The sequence below is a fragment of the Alnus glutinosa genome, chromosome 6 (assembly GCF_958979055.1).
Source record: "Alnus glutinosa chromosome 6, dhAlnGlut1.1, whole genome shotgun sequence".
NCBI lineage: Eukaryota > Viridiplantae > Streptophyta > Magnoliopsida > Fagales > Betulaceae > Alnus > Alnus glutinosa.
The window spans coordinates 11,590,919-11,614,196 of record NC_084891.1 but is presented as its reverse complement, the minus strand read 5'-3'; the positions used below and the strand labels follow the sequence as shown (position 1 = coordinate 11,614,196).

Sequence of the window (23,278 nt, the reverse complement as noted above, 5' to 3'; positions counted from 1 at the left end):
TACCTCGGGTGAGGGAAAAAATTTTGTCGAGGTTGAGGTGGCTAGATCTGATTGGTTTGGCTGTATGCTAGTGAGGTGTCTTCTGGCACTATCGTCATTTACCGTCCCAAGTGCATCTTGCTTTTACTGAACACTATGTAGTCGATTACCTGCCAAAAAATAAAAATTTAATAAAAAAAAAAAAAAAAACACACTACGTAGTCGATACTACAGCTTGTTATGACGAAAAATTAGAATAGGGATCGGAGATTCGGTATTCTTGAAGATTGGCCTTATTTCGGAATACCATCACTTAAAGGTGCCAAAAGAAGACATTTCGAAGACAACGATCCAAACACGGCATGGTCATTACGAGTTTTTGGTAATGCCATTCGGATTGATAAATGTACCTTCAGTGTTCATGGATTTGATGAATCGAGTATTTCACAAATATTTGGATTCTTTTTGTTGTGGTTTTCATCGATGACATACTAGTCTACTCGACTAATCATGTCGAGCATGAAGATAATTTGAGGATAGAGATAGAGAAGCTGAGAGAAAAAAAGTTGTTTGCCAAACTGAAGAAATGTGAGTTTTGATTTGAATAAGTGTCATTCTTGGGTCATTTTGTAAACGATAACGGACTTGCAGTGGACCCATCAAAGGTAAAGGTTGTTGTTGAATGGGAACGGCCTACAAACATTCTGGAAATCCGTAGTTTCTTGGAGTTAGCATGTTATTACCAGAGGTTCATTGAGGGATTCTCCACATTGTCAGGGCCACTCACCACCCTTACAAGGAAGAATGCCCCATTTGTATGGAGTGACGAATGTGAAGCAAGCTTCCAAGAGCTAAAGCGCAAACTGGTTATTGCACTTATATTTACATTGCCCATGGAATCTGTTGGGTACGTTGTGTATACAAAGGGCAATGCTACGGAGTAGCAAAATTTTCGGATGAATTCCGGAAATTTTGCTTCACCCAAGCATTACTCGTATACAAATGCGTTGAAGAAGGGTTTATGATGCGTTCTTATGCAGCAAGGCCGAGTTGTAGCCTATGCCTCAAGACAACTGAAAGAACATGAGAAGAACTACCATATTCATGACCTTGAGTTAACAGCAGTTGTTTATACGTTGAAGATTTGGAGACACTTCCTCTATGGTGAAGAGTGTGAAATTCACACTGATCACCAGAGTTTCAAATATATTTTCACTCAAAGAGACTTAAATATGAGGTAGTGAAGATGGATTAAAGTGTTGAAGGACTACGATAGCTAGATGTTCTATCATCCTGCTAAAGCCAATGTAATAGCTGATGCGCTAAGTAGAAAGTCTTGTGATGATGAGACTGATCCTAAAATGCTCATGGACCAGCTGTCACAGCAGTTTGCCATTGTGCAAATTGATAAGCTGCTGACAGGTGGTTCTCCAATTATGGTAGTGCTTGTAGTACAACCACAGAGTCTGGACAGAACCAGACTAGCACAAGAAGATGATATTAAGCTGCAAGATCTTATTGATAGGACTCAACGTGGAGAAACAACTGGGTTCTATCTCACGAAACATGGTACGTTAAAGACAAGCATTAGGAGAACAATTATCCCTAATGATGCTGAGTTGAGAAGAGACATTTTCGATGAAGCTCATCAGATACTGTACACTGTTCACCCAGGCAACAACAAGATGTACCAAGATCTGAAAAATAAGTTTTGGTAGTGGGGCATGAAGAGAGATATTGCTGAGTATGTTGCATGGTGTCCTTCTTGCCAGCTTGTGAAAGCTAAACATCAGAGGCTTGCTAGGCAACTTCAGCTGCTTGAAGTGGCTATATGGAAATGGGACCAAATCGCGATGGTTTTTGTCGTTGGTCTTCCAAGAGCACCAAGCGGACAAGATGCCATATGGGTTGTTGTTGACAGATTGACAAAGTGTGCCCATTTCCCTTCCCATCAAAATCACATATTCAATGGACAAGCTAGCAGAGTTGTATGTGTGGGAGATTGTTAGGCTGCATGGAGTACCCATCTCCATTGTGTCAAATCGTAATCCACGGTTCACTTCGAAGTTTTGGGAAAGGTTACAAAATGCAATGGAGACTAAGTTGAATTTTAGCACAGCTTACTATCCACAAATCGACGACCAATATGAGAGAGTCATTCAAACACTTGAGGATATGCTTAGGTTGTGCGTGTTGGACTTCAAGGGAAGTTGGATACGCTACTTGCCTTTAGTTGAATTTGCCTAGAATAACAGTTTTCAGGCAACTATTGTAATACCTGGAAAAATACTACGCTTAGAGTGATAATGCATGGGTGCATTTGCATGCATTAATATAAGACTTAATTATTGTTATTGCTAGTTTAAATAGAATTGTATTTATATAAGCAAGGGAATCGGATTAGTAAAGGAATTACTAACCAAAGTCGATCGAGCGGCTTTATGGCCGATCGAGCGACTTTGGGAGCGAGGTCGATCGATCGAGTGGTAAGTCGATCGAGCGAGGCTGGGCCGAAGTCGATCGAGCGACTTTATCCAGTGCGACGCAGCTTACGGGTAAACAGCAGTGAGTGATTTTCTACCTTTGATTTTGAACCCATTACTTGTGGACGGTTCCAAATGATTGAAACCAATTCAGTTAGCCTAAGTTAGCTTAGTTTGGTTGAAATTGAACTAGATATGGTAGTACAATCTAATTATGACATTAGATATGGAAAAAAAAAAAAAATCTAATATTGGATATTGTATGATCTTGCATGGATATTTATCTCTCTTGCTGTCAAAAATCCGACCATTGGAAGAGATTGTGCTTGCTTGATCTCAGCCATTCAAAGTTATTATATATAACATGCATGGGTCATCAAAAAATCAGCAAGAGCTCTTCCCCTACCACTCACGTAAGCCTCCCTTCCCTTCACTATTTTAGTGCTGAATCTTCCATGGGAAAAACTCTCTCACTCTCCTATGAAAACCAGCACTTATGAGTCAGAAATGAAGCCTTAAATCTCCTCTTATTTCTCAACAATACACCAGAAACCAACATCTGAAATCCCTCTATAATCCTATCTCAAAAATCAACAACTTCCAACTCATTTAAGTACTCTGTTTTGGAATCAGATCTCTTCCTCTTATCTAATCTGTTGGGTACGAATTTCGGTAAGTAAATCTTCCTTTTCACTCTCTGAAATTCAGTATTTGTTCCCTAGAATCATGGGTTGTTTCTCCTCTTCTAATGAGAGAATTACACCCATGAAGTTTTAAATAAGCATGATAGTAACTTTGCCTTAATATTTTGTGTGTGAATGAGCTGCTGAAATGTATGTGTGTTGATTAATAAAATAATGAATGTGTGTTGTGAGTGCAGATGTGCTGTGTGTATATAAGATATAGAAGGAAAGAAAGAAGTGAATTGTGTGTGAGATGTATGCTGGAATTTCCTGCATGAATGAGAGTATTAAAGTATAAACTTAGTGAGTGAGTGTATATATGTATATGGCTAATGTGTGTGTGTGTAGAAAGGATTATTTTGGTTACAAGGTGTATATAAAATATATATAGGTATGTGTGGGAGTTATATATCAATCTACTAGTTGGAATTAATGGTTAATAAAAGAGGATATTTTAGTTTCATTATTCAATAATCTAAAATGACATTCAATATCTTGATTAAGAGAACCAAAAACAGAAGTGTTAGAACGATTGTTATAATAATACTTTAAGGATAAGTATAGTAAATATATTCGTAGCACCTTTTTGCTAATTTAGCATTACTACATGATTGAAATTATGCAGTTGTAGAGAAAGACTTTTGGAGCAGAAACTAGTAAGTATCTCTATACTTATTGAAGACGAAGCTGGTTGACTTTTCCTATAATATTAGGTTTACTGCTTTATTTACTTGTTTGCGCATGTGGTTTTGCATATTTTATTATTTTTAATAACCTGTCTAATAACAAGCTGTTGGATCAAGATCCACAGTGGGTACGCGAGGCTTCACATGAGTTCCAAGGTTCTCAATGAATGAGGAAGTACCTGAAAAGAATAATAAATACAAAAACTGGTGTACCAAGGTCACCAAGAAAACCAAGGTTTCCAAGAGCCAAGGCTCCCAAAGATTATAATTAAAAATTAATTGAGGAAACCAAGGTTTCAAATAACACGCTAACCATGCCAAGGCCAATAGAGTAGTGAAAAAAGGCAAACACCTAAAACTCTACACTTAAATCTGTCATTTCTTTATGATTACGTTTATGTTCATTTTATGTCTATGATTCACGGTCATAGATTATATTTTGTATATACATGTGATTATATGGCCATTGCATTGTATTGCATTAATTAAATAAATCAGCACTCATATTATTATTGGAAACAGCGGACTCACTTTAGTATTCTATGTTGTTGTCTTCTCTTTGTACTATGTAATGATTCAGGCTATGAAGAAAAGGAATATCAGGACTATCCCGACTCATAGTTGGTTCTGGGTTCAATTTTTGTAAGGCTAGACAACCTCTCTTTTTGGGACTACCCTGCTGTAGTTCACCCTACCTAGCTTAAGACAGTCCTTATAATTCTCTAGTTATATGTAAAAATTAGGCTTGTATGACTATATTGCCCTGTGAGGCATAACCATTATTACTGTTTGTATAATTATACTGACTGGCTTATTATATATTTTGAGGTATTTCAGTAGAAGCTCTGAAGTGTAATTCTGTTTCCAAGTCTGTATTACATTTACATATATTCCGTTGCCAATATTTACCTCTGATTAGATTAGTAATGTCACGTGAAAATTCAAAAATTTTCACTTACGTTTTTTGTAAAACGGGGCGTTACAACTATTGGCATGGCACCGTTGATGTGCAAATTTTAATACTCGCAAGGGCACAAATCGTTTGCAATATAGTGTGTGTGCAAGTGCGAGGTCGTATCCACAGGGAATTGTGTTGCAAAAATTAATTTCTATTTAAACTAATTCTATTTTAACCTAGTTTCGAATTTTGGGGTTTTGTGAATAAAAGAAAAATAAAAGAAAAGAAAAGAAAAGAAAATGTACTAAGGTTTTAGAATCCACACCCACCAAATCATAGCAACATATTCTCATGGTCGTTAATACATATCCGAAGTTCTCACCGTACAAATCTTATGCATGTTCTACTATGCTTCAAAAATTCATTAAATCATTCACTGAATCCGTTCTTTGCACAAATCACAAAAGATATCTGGTTTAACCAAATCATCAAATGAATCCGTAGAATGAAACACAATGAATATCCAATGTTTTGATAAATGAAAAATCCAAGCAATCAATTAAATGAGACTATTCTCAAATCATCACATGTATTCGGAAATCACAATATATATCCAAGAAATCATCTCAATAATTGAAAAGAAGTAGAATATTGAAAATATTAAACCCAATAAAATCGGATAGCATAAACTCTCATGAAAATATTATTGCTCTTCAAAGGTGAGGTTTCATCCTCAACCTTAGTTAAAAAAATTAACTACTCATCACTAAAAAGAAAATACTAAATTTTATTAAGAAAATGAAAATAAAAACTTACAAAGAATAGAAGCCAAAGAACTCAGCTGCTGCTATGTACAAAGTTGGGATCTATCTAAGTGGTGCATAGCATGAGGTATTTATAGCAGAAAATTATGTTAAACCCAATTTTTACAAAATGACACCTCTACCCCTCAAAACCCTAATAGGAGAAAAGAACGCTAGGGTTTAGGGCCATATTTTCAAAATGGCACGTTTACCCCTCAAAAACCCTAATAAGAGAAAAGAATGCTAGGGTTTTGAGTGTCTGCAGCCGTCAGGAACAACGAAATTCATGTTATTATATTGCGGGGCACTTATGATGTGGCAAACATTCGAATTAGGAAAATTCTATTTCACAATAATTTGTAGCATTTTGAATTAGATTTCTAACGCCACTAATTTAACTTTAATCCGATACTTGAACTGAAAGTTATGATCAAAATACTATGATTTGTGCAGAACTTGAAATTTAATCCAATCTGATTTTGACTTCCAAACTTTGCATTTTTCCTTTTAAAACTACCGTTTTCTCTCCATGATCTGCAAAATACCAAAAATACAAAAACTAACCAAAAACATTAAAAAATAACAAAGTTAAAGGTTTAACAAATGTGAATTAAGGGGGTCCAAATATACAATATTTGGCACTCATCAAATACCCCCAAACTTACATTTTGCTAGTCCCTTAGCAAAACAAAATGAAAAATAAATTAAAGCAAGAAACATAAATCCGCTTTCGTGGGAGGGACAATTGCATTTAGCATATGCAACAAGCCTTTTAAACCACTAGGACTCCCTAGTGGACGAGTGAAGTTTCGTGAGGGTTTGCCAGAAATGATACTCACAAACATTGAAACACTATGTTGTCAACAAGAAAGAATTTTCACACAAACCGTGGTTCATACGACATTAGCGTGCTTAAAAAGACAAACACCATCATCAACATCAACATGGGATCCAATATCGAATCACTCATAAATGGACAATTAAGACATCACATGTTCTCAAAAGTGTAGAGTGAAATTAACATATAATCATGAGATTTCATTTTAATCTCAAGATAAATACCTCAAAAATCATTGGAATCCTTATCAATTGAAACAACAAAGGCATAATATTATTTTATTTTATTTCTAGTTTTTTTTTTCTTTTTTTGTGTGTGTAGGCTGTGCAATGCTCAACTCTCTTAAGCTTTCTAATTGACCCATATAACGAGTGTTGGGCCAGTGACTCCCAAACCAGATGATCTTAGGGCACTAGATGTAGAAACATCCCTAAGAGATTAATTACTCAAGTCAAAAAGGCTACGAAGCTAAACTAGCCATACAATCAATCAAATTGAAATTCTCACATTTTGATGCGAACACTCAATGCTTAGTGAGGCAAGAGGTCCGATTACTCGGTGAAAAACTCAAAATGATCTTATTTTTCTTTTCTTTTCTTTTCTTTTCTCTCTCTCTCTCTCTCTCTCTATCTCTCTCTCTCTTTAAATATATGTAAATATATCTTGCAAGCCATGGTTATTTATCAATAGATCATCCAACAATTCTCAAAATACACAATGATTAAATACAAATTCATACCCCACAAATTGCATGCTAATGTGTTCGTGATAATTCAACTCAAACAAGTGAAGTCTTACCAGCCCAAAAATAAGTCAAAAGACACAGATTCCTAATGACATAATGAAATGTTCAACACTTTAAGCAAGCCAATGAAATGCAAACCATAGCTACGGTTTAACTCAAACTTGACAACAACAATTTTTTTTGCCAAATTTTAAGAATAAAAAGACAACTAAAAATAAACTAACAAACAGACAGAGCGTTTTCCATACCCCCAAACTTGAATTACACATTGTCTACAATGTATAGTATAGAAATACATTACCAGGAGTAAGGAAACATCAAAGTGTGAAAAAGGCCAGGGCGTCCCCCAAACTTAAACACGAGCACACTTGTCACAAACTAACAACAAAATTTCTCACAGAAACCAATATCAAAAGGTTAATTGCTGTCAGAAACAAAAATAAAATAGCAAGAAATAAAATGAAGAATGAAAGAAATCAAATTTACAGAAAGTAAAAGGAAAAAGAAAATTTACAACACCTTCCCTGATCACGTGGACGTCCAACCAATCCCTTCCATCATTTCTTCTTTAAAATTTGATACCCCTATGGAAGAATGTGTCGCCTTCTTAGGTGGCCAACTTGCTTGCTTTGAAGGATCTTCGTAGAATAATGGTTCCTAGATTTTTGACCTTGTGTGCATCGATCCTTGAGGCTTTTAGCAGAAGATGGCTCTTGGAGACATTGAAGAACTGAAGCTTGAGGCTCATGAAATGTCTCAAGAGGGATTGTGATGAAGGAATAAGCTTCAGTACTCACTTCCTTGTCATTGGACATATTTGGATTTAGCAGGGGTGTTGTGTGCTCCAGGTGCTCCTCTTTTTCTTCCTCTTCATTGCCATCCACAATTTCCTCACTCTCAAATGTTGTGGTGGCTTGGACATGCTCATGATGAAGATTGCTGGAATCATCCTCATCAATCATGTAGTGCCCTTCAACCATCACTTGACCTTGAAGCTCTTCTTCCTCTATTCTAGTGACTTCAGCAGCCAGATATTCAAGCTGTCCTTCTATTCGGGCAATCGCCTGAGTGTTTTCCATAGGCGCATTCTTCACTTCACTAATAGCCTGGCCTGTGAGCTGTATGAAGACTTTGAGAGTGTCTTCCAAAGTTGATTGTGAAAATGAAGCTGGATAATTATGGGATAAAGGATGGGAAGATTGGTCATCGAACTGCGGATATTCAGAATGATGCAGTTTCTGAAATTGGGGAGCACAATTTCCCATGGCTTGAGCTTGCCACGAGAAATTAGAATGGTTGCTCCAGTACGGATTGTAAAAATTAGAATTTGAATCGAACCCCGGGCTGGAGAAATTTGTGTTCATTTGCTTGTATGGAAAATTATAGAATTGTCCCCACGATGGACAATTATTAGCACTATGATAAGGATCAGAGCAATATGAACATGGTTCATGTGGGATGAAACTGTAAGGGTAATTGGTTGGAGCAGGTGTCCTGCCACTAGGTAAAGCATGTTGTGTAGAAAAATTACTATAATCATTAAAATAAAAATCCATGCTTCACTCGCACCCTATAGCATGCAAACATCCTACAAAAGAAATGAACCAAGCAATTTTTTTTTTCTTACAAAATGAAAATGCAAGTAGGGCAGACAGAATTCTCCAGGAGCCCAGGTTCGTTCCCAGGAAAGTGATGGGGGTCACACCGGACACACTTAAATCCCAAGACTTTCCTAGCCAGAACTTGCTTAGACACTTGGATAGCGCCGTAGGACCACACTAGCAATCTTTTTTTCTTTTCTTTTTTTTGCTAAAAGAAAATGCAAGTGGGGTAGATAGAATTATCCAAGAGCCCAGGTTCGTTCCCAGGAAAGTGAGGGGGGTCACACCGGACACACTTAAATCCCAAGACTTTCCTAGCCAGATTTTGCCTAGACACTTAGATAGCGCTGTAGACCACACTAGTAATTTTTATTTTATTATTTTTTACGAGTTAAAATAACCAAAAATCAAAAAAATAAAAATAAAAATTAACACAAAAGCACAAACAAATACACCAAAAATTAAAAACTCACAAAATTGACCAAAAATAATTTTTTTTTTGGCAAAGTTTCAGCTACTGATCTGCCGCAGGTGGTGCCCTTTTTGTTGGTGTGCTCAAGCCCAATTCTGTGGATTATCTCACCAAAGCTGCAAAACAATGACAAAAACTCTTTTTTTTTTTTTTTTTTTTTTGGTTAGACAATAAAGCAAAAACAAATAAAAACAAAAAGAAACAAAAATTGGAAGAAGAAAAATAAAACAAAAATCTACCTATACTAGTAGAAAAATAAATTCAATTCAAACAAAAATCAATTTCCACAAACAAACAATTCCCTGGCAACGGCGCCAAAAACTTGATGTGCAAATTTTAATACTCGCAAGCGCACGAATCGTTTGCAATATAGTGTGTGTGCAAGTACGAGGTCGAATCCACAGAGAATTGTGTTGCAAAAATTAATTTCTATTTAAAGTAATTCTATTTTAACCTAGTTTCGAATTTTGGGGTTTTGTGAATAAAAGAAAATGTACTAAGGTTTTAGAATCCACACCCACCAAATCATAGCAACATATTCTCATGGTCGTTAATACATATTCGAAGTTCTCACCGTACAAATCTTATGCATGTTCTACTATGCTTCAAAAATTCATTAAATCATTCACTGAATCCGCTCTTTGCACAAATCACAAAAGATATACAGTTTAACCAATTCATCAAATGTATCCGTAGAACGAAACACAATGAATATCCAATGTTTTGACAAATGTAAAATCCAAGCAATCAATTAAATGAGACTATTCTCAAATCATCACATGTATCCGGAAATCACAATAGATATCCAAGAAATCATCTCAATAATTGAAAAGAAGTAGAATATTGAAAATATTAAACCCAATAAAATCAGATAGCATAAACTCTCATGAAAATATTATTGCTCTTCAAAGGTGAGGTTTCATCCTCAACCTTAGTTAAAAAAAATTAACTACTCATCACTAAAAAGAAAACACTAAATTTTATTAAGAACATAAACATAAAAAAGCTTATATGGAAATTACTTGCAGCGGATGTGCGACCGTCCGGACAACAGTGCCTCACCATCCAGACACGGCTCTCAAACAGGAAAGATTTTCAGCCAAATTCTCAGAATTCTGGTCGCATAGTTGTCCGTTCGGATGGCCCATGTCCACCGTTCGGACGGCGCCCGTATTTATCAAAGCAGTTGCCCATTTGAACCCTCAACCTATAAATAGAGGCCCCTAGGCATTGAGAACTACCAGAATTCGGTATTGAATTCCACTAAAGCTTAGAGAGTTATTTGTGAGGTTGTTCAGCTGATTTATTCTCTCTAGAGCCATCATTGTGTGTGCTGTTGTTGCGCTTTAACTGAAGTCTATCTTAGGGGTCGGCCCTAAGGTAAAGGATTCCATTGAAGACCCCTTCAAGTAGGAGACCTGGTTGGGAGGCGTTCGTGTTGGGTTACATGTTAGAGAGCAATGTACGACCACTGCATCAGGGGTATGTGAGTGCTACTATCTTGTATCTAGTCTTGTCTTCTGAATAGTGGATATCCTGGGTTTGGCTGCCCCGAAGTGGTTTTTCTTATCTTGAGTTTCCACTTCGTTAACAAAAATCCTTGTGTTATTTATTTTCCGCATTGTTAATTTTTGTTAACACTTTGTGCACACACTTGCATTTATTTTAGAAGTCAATATCTATTTTTCACTTAGTGAGTATTATACCACTAAGGCCTCCGTATTATGTACTGAGGTGGTGACCTTATACTTTCACCTATACAGATGTGGCTACCACCATAACTGTATAAATGCTATTCCTTTGGCTGCAAGTACACTTGATGTGGATGATGACCCCGTAACACTGTATTTGGGATATTACGACTGAAGCTTGATGCAATAGTTGTGATATGATGGACCACATGATTGTCTATTCTTTTGTCTATTTTGTACATGGCTTGTGACGTTTGTGTCACGTATTCTTTTGTAAAGCCATTCTTTCATGATGTATTGAACATGATGATAAGCATTAAACAAATAGACTGATGTATGCCTCATTTTGTTGTAATTAATTAACAGTTCTGTTATAGATGTGCTTTTCGCTATCTAGATTATGTTGTGTATGTTTCGTTGCATAGATGTTGACACCGTATATCAGGTACATATTATGGGATGTGCACTGTATGTTGGCTGAGCGACAAATAGTCGTGCTATTATGATGACTCATTTATGTTTGTATTAAAAAAAAAAAAAAATTGGGTCGTCACAACTTTCCTCTGGTTTTTCTATAGTAAAGGACAGAGAAGAAAGAGTCACCGAGAGCTTGAGAGATTCAATTTTTCTAAGGAGGAATGAGAAACGGTCAGTACATGGCTTCTATTTATAGAAGCTTTGATGGTTTGGATCTCATCCAGGTGGTTTGTGATCGATGGCTGGGGAGAATGTAGGTGTTCGGTGATTCTGCATAATAGATGAGAAATAATCATAACATGCGTAAGATCTGCTATCTCCAACTAACAATTAATTAAGTTTCCTTTTGAAGGAAAATGATAAGTGCTGAATGTTACACATTCAAGCCCCTTAATTTACATATGTTATACTCTTAGTTTTGTTATAATTTGATGTTTTGTGTTGTTTTTGTATTTTCTTGTATTTTACAGGTTTTAGAAGAAAACCGATCAAATTCCAAGATTATAATGAAGTCAGCAAACTCACTTTTGGATAGATTCAAACTCCAAATCAATTTTGAATTTAAGGAAAGAGAAGTTGGCAAAAATTTGTTATCTTTGGAAAGAATCCAGAATGAGCATGTCTCGGTAATTTAATCATAACTTTCGGTTCAAGTATTAGATTGCAACAAAATTGGTGGCGTTGGAAAGCTAATAATAAAGGAAACAAATATGTCAGAAATAGGTTTTTCATAATTCGGACGTTTTCCATGCGAAAATCGCCCCGAAATAAAAGACCGCAAATCTGTACGAATTTTGGAATCCTTTTCCTACTTGGATAGAAATTTCAGAAAAGGAGAAGACTTGTAATTATTCTTTTTGGACTAGAAAACCTACTTAGAATTGTAATAGGAATTCTAGAGCTTCTAAAGCTTCTCTAATCCCTATAAATAGGCCTCTAGCCTTTGAAGAAAGACACACAGAAGCTTTGAGGAAGAATCAAAAACTACATCAAGGAGGTTCTTTCTAGTTTTTATTTTCTTCCTTTATTTATTTTCTGTATGTATATAATTTTAGTTTATATTAGCTGTAACTAATACTTTAGTTAGGGCTCGATTGAAGCCCTAATCATGTCTTTTTAAGTTTTTCAATTTGCATTGCTACAATTTATATATTGATGCTTAACTTGATTAATTCTAGTTTCTTGAATTCCTCGCATGTTTATGTTTAGCTAGCATATTCTTGTGGTATGGATTTGTTATTTATGTCAATTTGGATGACCGAGTCCTAGGCATAATAGAGTAACGGAAGAACCCCGACACAGGTTCTTGGATTAATCAACATAAAGACAACTGGAATAGATACCATATTTCAATCTGAGTGTGTTTACCGATTTCCATAGATTTATGCTTTCTTAAAGAACAACTTAGTAGATACCATGCTAAATCCTTCAAGGAAGAAAAGAGTTAGAGTAGATACCATGCCTAACTCGTTGTTTAGGGAAATCAATAGCTTTAGGAGAAGATACCATTCCCTTGTGGCTGGTAAGCATTAAGCATCATGTTATGATTGTAGTATTGTGCATATTGCGAATCTTATTTGAGTATGATTAGCGGTGGATATCGAAGCCCTACCTTTTCTTCATAGTATTTTTAATTCAATCTTTTATCCTGTCTTATTCAACATATCGCTTTTAGGAATTTCTCTTTAAATACAATTTATACCAATCCTCGTGGGAATGATCTCGTATTTGCCTGCTATACTATTGTTTTGATCTTGTGCACTTGCGAGTAAAACGTACAAGTATTTGCCTATTTATTTAGGTAGATATTTGCACAACAAGTTTTTGGCGCCGTTGCCGGGGATTGTGTTAAATTTTGTTTTTAAAGTTTTTCTTTTTATTTTAGTTATTTCTGTTTATGATAATCTAAAAATAAAAAAATTAAAAAAAAAAGGTTTTTTTCCTTTAATTTTAATTTTAATTTTAATTTTTTATTTTTGTGTTCCTTTTGTTATGCTTATGTTCATGTAAAAAAAAAAAAAAAAAAAAAAAAAACGTATTCAAAGTTGAGGACAACATGGCAGAAGTACGTGTAGAGAATCCACCCGAGCGGAAGCCAATAAAGAGTTCCTTCATACCACAAAATCCAAATCAACCCTCTTGCATTGCTTTTCAACCAAATGTGCAAAGCAATTTTGAGTTGTCTCCGTTGCTCAATATGGTTCCACACTATAGAGGCACACCTACAAAGGATCCATATCTACACATTCGGGACTTCTTTGATCTTTGTAAAACTCAAAACATCCATGGCTTAAATGCGGAAGGAATTAGGTTAATTCTCTTCCCTTTTTCCTTGAAAGATAATGCTAAGTTATGGTTGAATTCTTTGGCTGCAGGGTCTATTCACAATTGGGAGGAGTTGACCACAAAGTTCTTGAAAAGATTCTTTCCAGCCCAACGGACTAGGCAATTGAGGAGGGAGATTCAAACCTTCCAACAAAAAGATGGAGACCTATTCTTTGAGGCATGGGAACACTTCAAGGAGCTACTTCTAAAATGTCCACATCATAATCTATCTCAAGACGATCAGGTACAAGCTTTTTATGAAGGTTTAAATTATTCTAAAAAAAGTCTTGTAGATTCAGCTTGTGGAGGCATGTTAATGGAGAAGAATAGCGAGGAGGCCATAGAACTTTTTGAGCCTTTAAGCGAAAACTCCCAACAATTCTCATCCCGTGGGAGGCAAGGACTCAAAAGAAAAGGCGTCTATGAAGTGAATGGCAATAATGGAGTTCAAACTCAGATGGCTACCTTGGAGAGGAAACTGGATATGCTAGTGAAAGTCATGACCACTCATAATATCTCTCTCATTCAATAGATTGCTCAAGTTGAGGTATGTGCCATATGTTCTCATTCTGACCACACCACTGAGACTTGCCCCATGCTTTCATTTACATATCAGGAGCAAGCAAATTATGTGAGCCAAAATAATTATCCTCCAAAGAACAATCCATACTCCAACACATACAATGCAGGGTGGCGAAACCACCCCAATTTTTCATGGAGTAACAATCAGAATGTGCAGAATCCACAAAGGTAGCAAAGAAATTTCCAGCAAGGATATAACTATCAAGTTCCACCACAAGCGGTCCAACCAAATCCAAAGCCAAAGAAGAATGACCTCGAAAGTGCTCTACTCCAATATATGACTATACAACAACAGAGCAATACTCAGACTAGTCAAGCTATCCAAAGATTGGAAACACAAGTGGGGCAGTTGGCCAAAGAGTTAAGTGAGAGAAAAAGGGGCGAATTCACAATAGAAGCTGACTGTGAACAAATCATCAACCACCTCAAAAGAGAAAGAGAAGAAGAGCTTCAAAGTCAGTTGATGGCTAATCCTAGTGGATATTACGTGGAGGATTGGAGTTCTTCCTATCATGAGCAAGCTATCACAACATTGATGAGTGAAGAAGTGGTTGAAAATCATAAGGAAGAGGGGAAGGAGGAGCGAATTGAGGTCACACATGATCTACAATGGGAAAAAGGCAAGAAAGTAAGCACTGAGGCTTCTTCAACATTAACTCCTATTCCCGAATTACCAAGATGCCATGAGAGTAGTCTGTTAGGACCATTAGACGAGCAAACTGAGGTCATCAAAATAGAAAAACTCTCTAAGTATTCTCCTCATAGTATTTCAGTTCATGATTCCCTTCCGGATGAGAAACTATTTGAGAATTCTCAGATTGATTTACTCCGATCTGTGAAAATTAGGAACTACCTTTTTGTAGGTAGAATTCATTCTCTATGGTCCAAGAGAAGAAAAGATTGGTGCTTCAAGTTTAAACTCAAAAGCTACTACCAAAAGCGCTCGAGCAGTCTAGGAGCTCAAGCGCATCTGCCTAGATTAGTGGTACTGAGGCCACTGCATGCACTACAAATTCATATCCTTTAAAGAATTCTGGTTTTGTTTTTAATTATTGTTCATTTTATTTTGGTTAATTTTAGTTTTATTGTGGTTAATTTTAGTTTCTATTCTTTTTTATTTTTAGTTTTCCTTTCCTTGGTTTTGTTTTTCTAGTTTTGTTTTTCAGGGACAAGTGTTTTCGTATTCAAGTTTGGGGGTATGCTACGAGCCATACCTAGTCCAACCAATTTTCTCATCTCCCTGGTATGATCTTTCCATTCTATCTACACATTGAGGACAATGTGTAATTTAAGTTTGGGGGTATGGGACACACACACACTTTCTCACTTTTTGTTTAAAAAAAAAAAATTGAAATTGCATGTTCATGTTATTTTTAAGACGTTGGTTGATCTAAAAATTGTGATTTGAATTTCATTGATGAGCTTAGAATGTTGAACACATGATCATTTGAAATTGATTCTAAAGTCCTACTACTTACTTTTGGCACCTAAGGATTCATTTGTTTCAATCTAAACTATCACAAGTACATTAGCATATAATTTGTGAGGTATGATATATGAACCTAATTGTGCATTTTTTCAATGTCTTGAGTGAAGCTGGGTGACTTGCTGAATGGATACCTTGGCATATTTATAATAATAAAAAGAAAGAAAAAAAAGAAAGAAAAGAAAACCATTTTTGAAGCTTTCACTGAGTAACTGGACTTCTTGCCTCATTAAGCAGTGAATGTTCACGTCAAAAAGTGAGAAATTCAGATTGGTTAAAGTCATGACTAGTTTAGTTCTGTAGCCTTTTTGACTCGAGTTAGTAAGCTCTTAGGGGTGTTTCAACACTTAATGCCTTAAAACCATCTGGTTTGAGAGCATTAGTCTAACACTCGTTACATAGGTCAATTAGAAAGCTTAAGAGAACTAAGCATTGCACAGTCTGGAAAAAAAAAATATAATAAAAAAAAAAAGAAAAAAAAAAAAGAAAAAAAAAAAAGCTCTTGCTATTATGCCTTGGTTATTCAATTTGATGGGGATCCCAGTGAATTTTGAGATATTGAATCATTGCACATTGGAATTAATTTGAAGCCTCATGATTATGTGTTAGTTCACCTTACACTGAATTGAACTTATGATGCCTGAGCTTGTCGTTTGTAAGTGGTTAGACTTTGGAATTCTATTTTATATTGAAGAAGGAGTTTATCTTTCTAAGCTTGCTAATGAATGAGAATCATAATTTTGGTGACACTTAACTCTTTGGAATAAACATGAATTTTGGCATAATGTTTGTGGGTATCATTCATGCCAAACTCTCACGAGACTTCACTCGTCCGCTAGGGAGTCCTAGGGGTTTAAAAGGCTTATTGCATACGCTAAATGCAATCGTATTTCCCGCGATAGAGGAGGTAGAGTAGTTATTGTTTTAGTTTTCATTTTATTTTCAATTTTACATTGCTAAGGGACTAGCAACATGTAAGTTTGGGGGTGTGATAAGTGCTGAATGTTACACATTCAAGCCCCTTAATTTACATATGTTATGCTCTTAGTTTTGTTATAATTTGATGTTTTGTGTTGTTTTTGTGTTTTCTTGTATTTTACAGGTTTTAGAAGAAAAACCGATCAAATTCCAAGATTATAATGAAGTCAGAAAATTCACTTTTGGATAGATTCAAACTCCAAATCAATTTTGAATTTAAGGAAAGAGAAGTTGGCAAAAATTCGTTATCTTTGGAAAGAATCCAGAATGAGCACGTCTCAGTAATTTAATCATAACTTTTGGCTCAAGTATCAGATTGCAACAAAATTGGTGGCGTTGGAAAGCTAATAATAAAGGAAACAAATATGTCAGAAATAGATTTTTCCTAATTCAGAATTTTTCCATGCCAAAATCGCTCTGAAATAAAAGACCGCAAATCTGTACGAATTTTGGAATCCTTTTCCTACTTGGATAGAAATTTCAGAAAAGGAGAAGACTTGTAATTATTCTTTTTGGACTAGAAAACCTACTTAGAATTGTAATAGGAATTCTAGAGCTTCTAAAGCTTCTCTAATCCCTATAAATAGGCCTCTAGCCTTTGAAGAAAGACACACAGAAGCTTTGAGGAAGAATCAAAAACTACATCAAGGAGGTTCTTTCTAGTTTTTATTTTATTCCTTTATTTATTTTCTGTATGTATATAATTTTAGTTTATATTAGTTGTAACTAATACTTTAGTTAGGGCTCGATTGAAGCCCTAATCATGTCTTTTTAAGTTTTTCAATTTGCCTTGCTACAATTTATATATTGATGCTTAACTTGATTAATTCTAGTTTCTTGAATTCCTCGCATGTTTATGTTTAGCTAGCATATTCTTGTGGTATGGATTTGTTATTTATGTCAATTTGGATGACCGAGTCCTGGGCATAATAGAGTAACGGAAAAACCCCGACACAGGTTCTTGGATTAATCAACATAAAGACAACTGGAATAGATACCATATTTCAATCTGAGTGTGTTTATCGATTTCCATAGATTTATGTTTTCTTCAAGAACAACTTAGTAGATACCATGCTAAATCTTTCAAGGAAGAAAAGAGTTAGAGTAGATACCATGCCTAACTCGTTGTTTAGGGAAATCAATAGCTTTAGGAGAAGATACCATTCCCTTGTGGCTGGTAAGCATTAAGCATCATGTTATGATTGTAGTATTGTGCATATTGCGAATCTTATTTGAGTATGATTAGCGGTGGATATCGAAGCCCTACCTTTTCTTCATAGTATTTTTAATTCAATCTTTTATCCTGTCTTATTCAACATATCGCTTTTAGGAATTTCTCTTTAAATACAATTTATACCAATCATCGTGGGAATGATCTCGTATTTGCCTGCTATACTATTGTTTTGATCTTGTGCACTTGCGAGTAAAACGTACAAGTATTTGCCTATTTATTTAGGTAGATATTTGCACAACAGAAAACTAGGTTTCTAACTATTAGAATTAAGACCTTTGTTTAATTAGTTTTGTTTAGTCACATCCACGAACTGGGCTCGTGCATGGAGGAAATATCACTGGGCAATCATTATTTTGCTAAAAATCGGAATACAGGTGTTACCCCATTTTTTTACAAAAAGCGCAAGTGAAAATTTTGATTTCCACGTAACATTACGACATCATCAGAGTTAAGAATTGGCAGCGGAATATATTTTTTCTTAACAATTAGGGAACATAACACAACAGAGTTGACTGAATTACCTCATTATATTAAAATACAAACCATGTATTCTAATATAATAAATACACTTAAAACAATAACATATGTGCCACATGAGGCATTGATAATAAAATCATTGTTTTATCCAACCTATTAAATATTACATATCAACATAACAAGTCTAAAATAAAATTAACATAATAATTCTAGATGTTCCATCCTTCGTCCAAACCTACATAAATTTGCATGTGATTGTGGTTATCACCACAATCCTAAACTGTGGTCAAGTGAGTCAACATCTCTCAATAACATAAGAAATAATGCTCTATTTAAAAGTACATTATACAATCAAATGATGACAGTCATATATCCATAATGCAATGACAGATCATAAGCATAGTCTCATATATTTTCTTTTTGCATTCATTCTTACTAAAGCCCTGTTCTTGCTTATTATTTATCTATGAGCTTTGTGCTCCTTTTTTAACTATAAAGCTTATTGGTCTTTGAGGCCTTGTGCTCATTAGTCTATTAATTTACTGGGGCCTTGTGCCCGTCAACTTTATTATTAATCTTGCATACTAATTATTCACCACAGTATGCAATACTCCAAACAAAGCATGTTCTAAACAAAGCATGTTCTAAACAATACATGTAAAATGCCAAACAATTCGTATACAATTAAATAAAACAAAAATCACTACACTAAAGAAAGCAACTACGTATCATCCTCAGTGAGTAAGAAATACTCACAGTTATTTTCTTCAAATTGTGTTCACAGACAATTGCTCACTACAATATATCTAATATAAATAATAGTGAATTAGTATGATTTACCTAGAAATGCAATTTAACACTATTCTTACTTCTGACTTCTAAACAATTAACTTAATTTCCTATTTTTGTTTTAAATATTATCATGGCATATAAAATTAATCTTACATTTTATTATTAATCTTTTATGTGGATCTTATCACGGCATTTATTAAGGCCTTTAAATATCTATTCATCAAGACAGGTCTCCTAATAGCATAATACCCATTTTTATAAAAATAGGTATAACAGTTAAAACTCACTAATTTTAAAATGGAATTTTGCAACCCAAAATAATTGAATCTTTATTTACATAATATTAATGCAAGTACTGTTTCGGTTATTCTAACCGAAACAGTGAGATACCAAAATAGATTTAAGCCAACTTGTGGCTTATTTTTATATTAAAATAAACATAATATTAATAGTGCGTAAAAATACTTTTAAAATTTTGGGCGGTGTAACGGCATTTTTCGTAAAACATTTCTTTGTACTCAGGCATCACAACAACGTGATTTATTATTTAAATACGCCACTAAAAAAGCCCTATTCAAACACAACTTAAAACATTAGATACTTAAAATAATAAAAACTGTAAAATACATAAAATCAAGGCTTTAATAAAAATACCTCAATTTATATTTGTACAAAACCACCTATCTTAAAACCAGAGAGGATCCATTTATTTCTTATTTTTCATTTTCCTTACTTTTGTACAAAGCCAAGAGTGAGAGTTGAGAGAGTTCTTTTTATACGTTTTCTTATTCTTTCCTTTTATGCCCTTCTCTAAAGACTTCTTACTTACTTTTATTCATTTTCTTCCTTTAATTTATTTTTGTTCTTTCTATTCTACTCTCTACAACACACACGGATAAGAGAGAGAGAAACTTAAGTGAGTGTTTTCCTTATTTCCCTTTTCTTTTCTTTCTTTTTCCTTTTAGGGAGTTCTCTTTTCTTTTATTCTTTATTCTTTATTTTTTTTTTCTTCTATGCTTGTTGACTGAAATGGGGGGAAGGGAGAGGACCAGATATTTCTAGAGTGTTCTCTCCCTTCTTTCCCCTATATTTCTGTTTAGCCATGACAGGAAAGAGAGGAGAGTTGAGAGACTTTACCTTTGTTATGGGTTTTCTTTCTATTTTTCTGGGTCCTGGCCGAGTGGGTGTTGGTGGTTTGATTTCTATTTTTTTTTATTTGCTTTCTTCTTTCCGTTTTGCTGCTGCAACTCGTGAGAAAAGGGAGATGTTTCTGCAGTTAAGAAAAACAGAGAGAGGGAGAACAAGATTTTGCTGCTGCCTACAAAAACGGAGAAAGAGATGAAGAGAAAGAAGAATGAGGAAGGAGGTTGTTGGGCGTGAATTGAAGGAGGTGCTTTCCTCCTTTTATAGCAGCTTGAACGATTGGGATCACTTGTGCTGAATTTGATCAGTGGTTGGCGTTGCAGCAAGTGTTCGGTGGTGTTAGTTTTATTGGCCACATTATGTTGACAAAATCACTACCATATTGGTGTACTGCTTTAACAGGGATGCCTTAATAATTCAGAGTCTTCAGAATATAACATGGAAAGCCTTAATATGACAAGTTTAGTGTCACAAATATCAAGAAAAGCAATCAAGGAACATTCTAACGCACTTACAGCTTAACAAAGTCGGTTCCCTTGCTACCTTCCAGACTGTCCAGAGAAAGATTCTAGATGCCCATGAGTGTTTGAATAAGTGTCGGAACACTTGAGCAGATACCAACCACAGGGAACTCATGTTCGTACAGATGTCCGAATAACAACTCCCTAGTGCACCTGTTTGCATAGGTGTCTGAACAGCAAGCTGAAGGCTACGAACAGTGAAGACAACTTGCAACCATCTGGAGTCTAAGGCTATGTCGTCCGGATGCGATGACTGAAGATTAATGAAGAAACGCGTGAGACCGCATGAAAAGAAGTTGGTTGCTGTTTGTCATCTGGACGCCCACTGTCTAGGTCTGGACACCACCCAGAGAACTCCGAATCAGAGTTGTATTAGGTTTTCTAAAGCCTATATACAGAGGTCTCTAGGCTTGTATTCTTTAGTGAATTCGGTACTGAATTCCTGTGTACTAAGAGAAGGTGTTTAGGTAGAAACAGAAATATTTGCTAGCTCGCTTAGGGTGATTATTGTGTGATTTGATCAACCTATTGAAGTCTAGCTTAGGGAGGAGCCCTAAGCTAAATGAGTTCATTGAAGACCTTTTCAGGTAAGAGACCTGGTTGGGAGACGTTCACGTATAAGTACGTGTCAGAGTTAAATGTATGACTACTGCATCAGAGGTATGTGAGTACGAGTGCTTTGTAACTAGCTTTGTCTTTTGAATAGTGAATTTCCTGGGTTTGGCTACCCCAGAGTGGTTTTTCTCTTGATAAGAGTTTTCACTTCATCAACAAAATATTTGTCTCTTTTAAATTTCTCATTTAAATATTTTGTTGCATAATTGATCACACACACATGTTAAATTAGGAGTCTTTATTTTTTCAGTTGGTATTAGAGCGGGTGCACTCTTTTTGGATTAACTTCCTGAGTGTGATCTGTTAGTATTTTATGTTGGCTACATTCTAGATGACAAAAAACACTTTATGTAATGGTTGCAAATTAACAGGATGATCGATTCTTATTCAGAGCCTTCATGTATTCAGACAGTGTTCATTTCAAAGCATGTGACTGATCATAAGCTTCTAGAAGATGTCCATGAAGATTCCTTACAAATTCCAAGCCAAATCAACCAGTTCCTGTGCAACCATCAGGACGATCCTTTGAAGGCGTCCGGACGCCCCACAATGTCCAGCAGATTGAGTTGAAGACGTCCGGAAGACTAAACAACACCATCCGGACACTAGGTCAATCATTATTCTACACTGAGTTGAATTTCAGAATTTGACACTGTTAGGGAAGTCTCTACAAGTCATCTAGACGATGTGGCAACACGTCCGGACGCTGTCCAGCATTTCAGAATATTCCAGTGTTCCGTTCGAATGCAGAAAGGAGTTATAGTGAAGACCGTCCGGAAGCTCGGCCAAGCCGTTCGGACGTGGACCTGATAAGGATAGAATTGCGCTGTTTCTGAAAGGCGATCATAGAAGACTGTCCGGACGTGACTAACTTCCATCTTGACGCTCGACAGCTAGAGTCTGAATCTCAACAGATTTAGGTTTTCTGTAAGCCTATAAATAGAGGACCCTAGGCTTGTCAATTGTATGAATTCTGTATCTAATTCCATAGTGCTTTGAGAGGGTGTTTAGGGAGAATCGAAGATCTGCTAGCTCTCAAGCCGTTTCCGGTGTGTGCTCAACAGTTCATGTGAAGTCTATCTTAGGTGAAAATAATTTATTGACTTCTAATTTAAACCAAGTCTGTGTTTGTGTGCAAACAAGTATCTTAAATGCGGAATTTAAATGAGACAAGATATTTGTTACGAAGTGGAAACTCTATGAAGAGAAAAAATCACTCCGAGGTAGCCAAACCTAGGAGATCCACTATCCAAAAACAAAGCTAGTTACAAGACACTCGTACTCACATAACCCTATGCAGTAGTCATACCTTTAACTCTGACATGTAACCCAACACGAACGCTTCCCAACTAGATCTTCCACCTGAAGGGGTTTTTGATGAATTCCTTTACCTTAGGGCCAAACCCTAAGATAGACTTCACACGAACACTTGAGCACACACCAGCAACGACTTGAGAGCTAGCGGATCTTCAATTCTCCATAAACACCCTCTCAAAGCCCTATGGAATTCGATACTGAATTCATACAATTTACAAGCCTAGGGCCCTCTATTTATAGGCTTAAAAGAAACCCTAAATCTGCTTAAAAACAGACTCTGACTGCGGACCATCCAAACGGCATTTAGCCCCGTCAGGACAGATTTCAAAGATATCTTTTCAGGAACAGAGCAATCCTGGAGGCCGTCCGGTCGCTACTCTCTTTCCGTCAGGAAGGTGGGCCATCTGAACCTTCAACTTGTAGGATTTTTTCTTAGCTTTCCAACGACACCA

General features: G+C 35.8%; 1 non-coding gene across 1 annotated transcript; it reads right to left on the bottom strand.

The window, feature by feature from the left end:
• Nucleotides 1-13,802: 13,802 nt before the first annotated feature.
• On the bottom strand, nucleotides 13,803-13,909 carry LOC133872089 (small nucleolar RNA R71). The gene has a single exon (XR_009900938.1). It is a non-coding gene; the product is annotated as a small nucleolar RNA R71 (small nucleolar RNA).
• Between the last annotated feature and the right edge of the window lie 9,369 nt (nucleotides 13,910-23,278).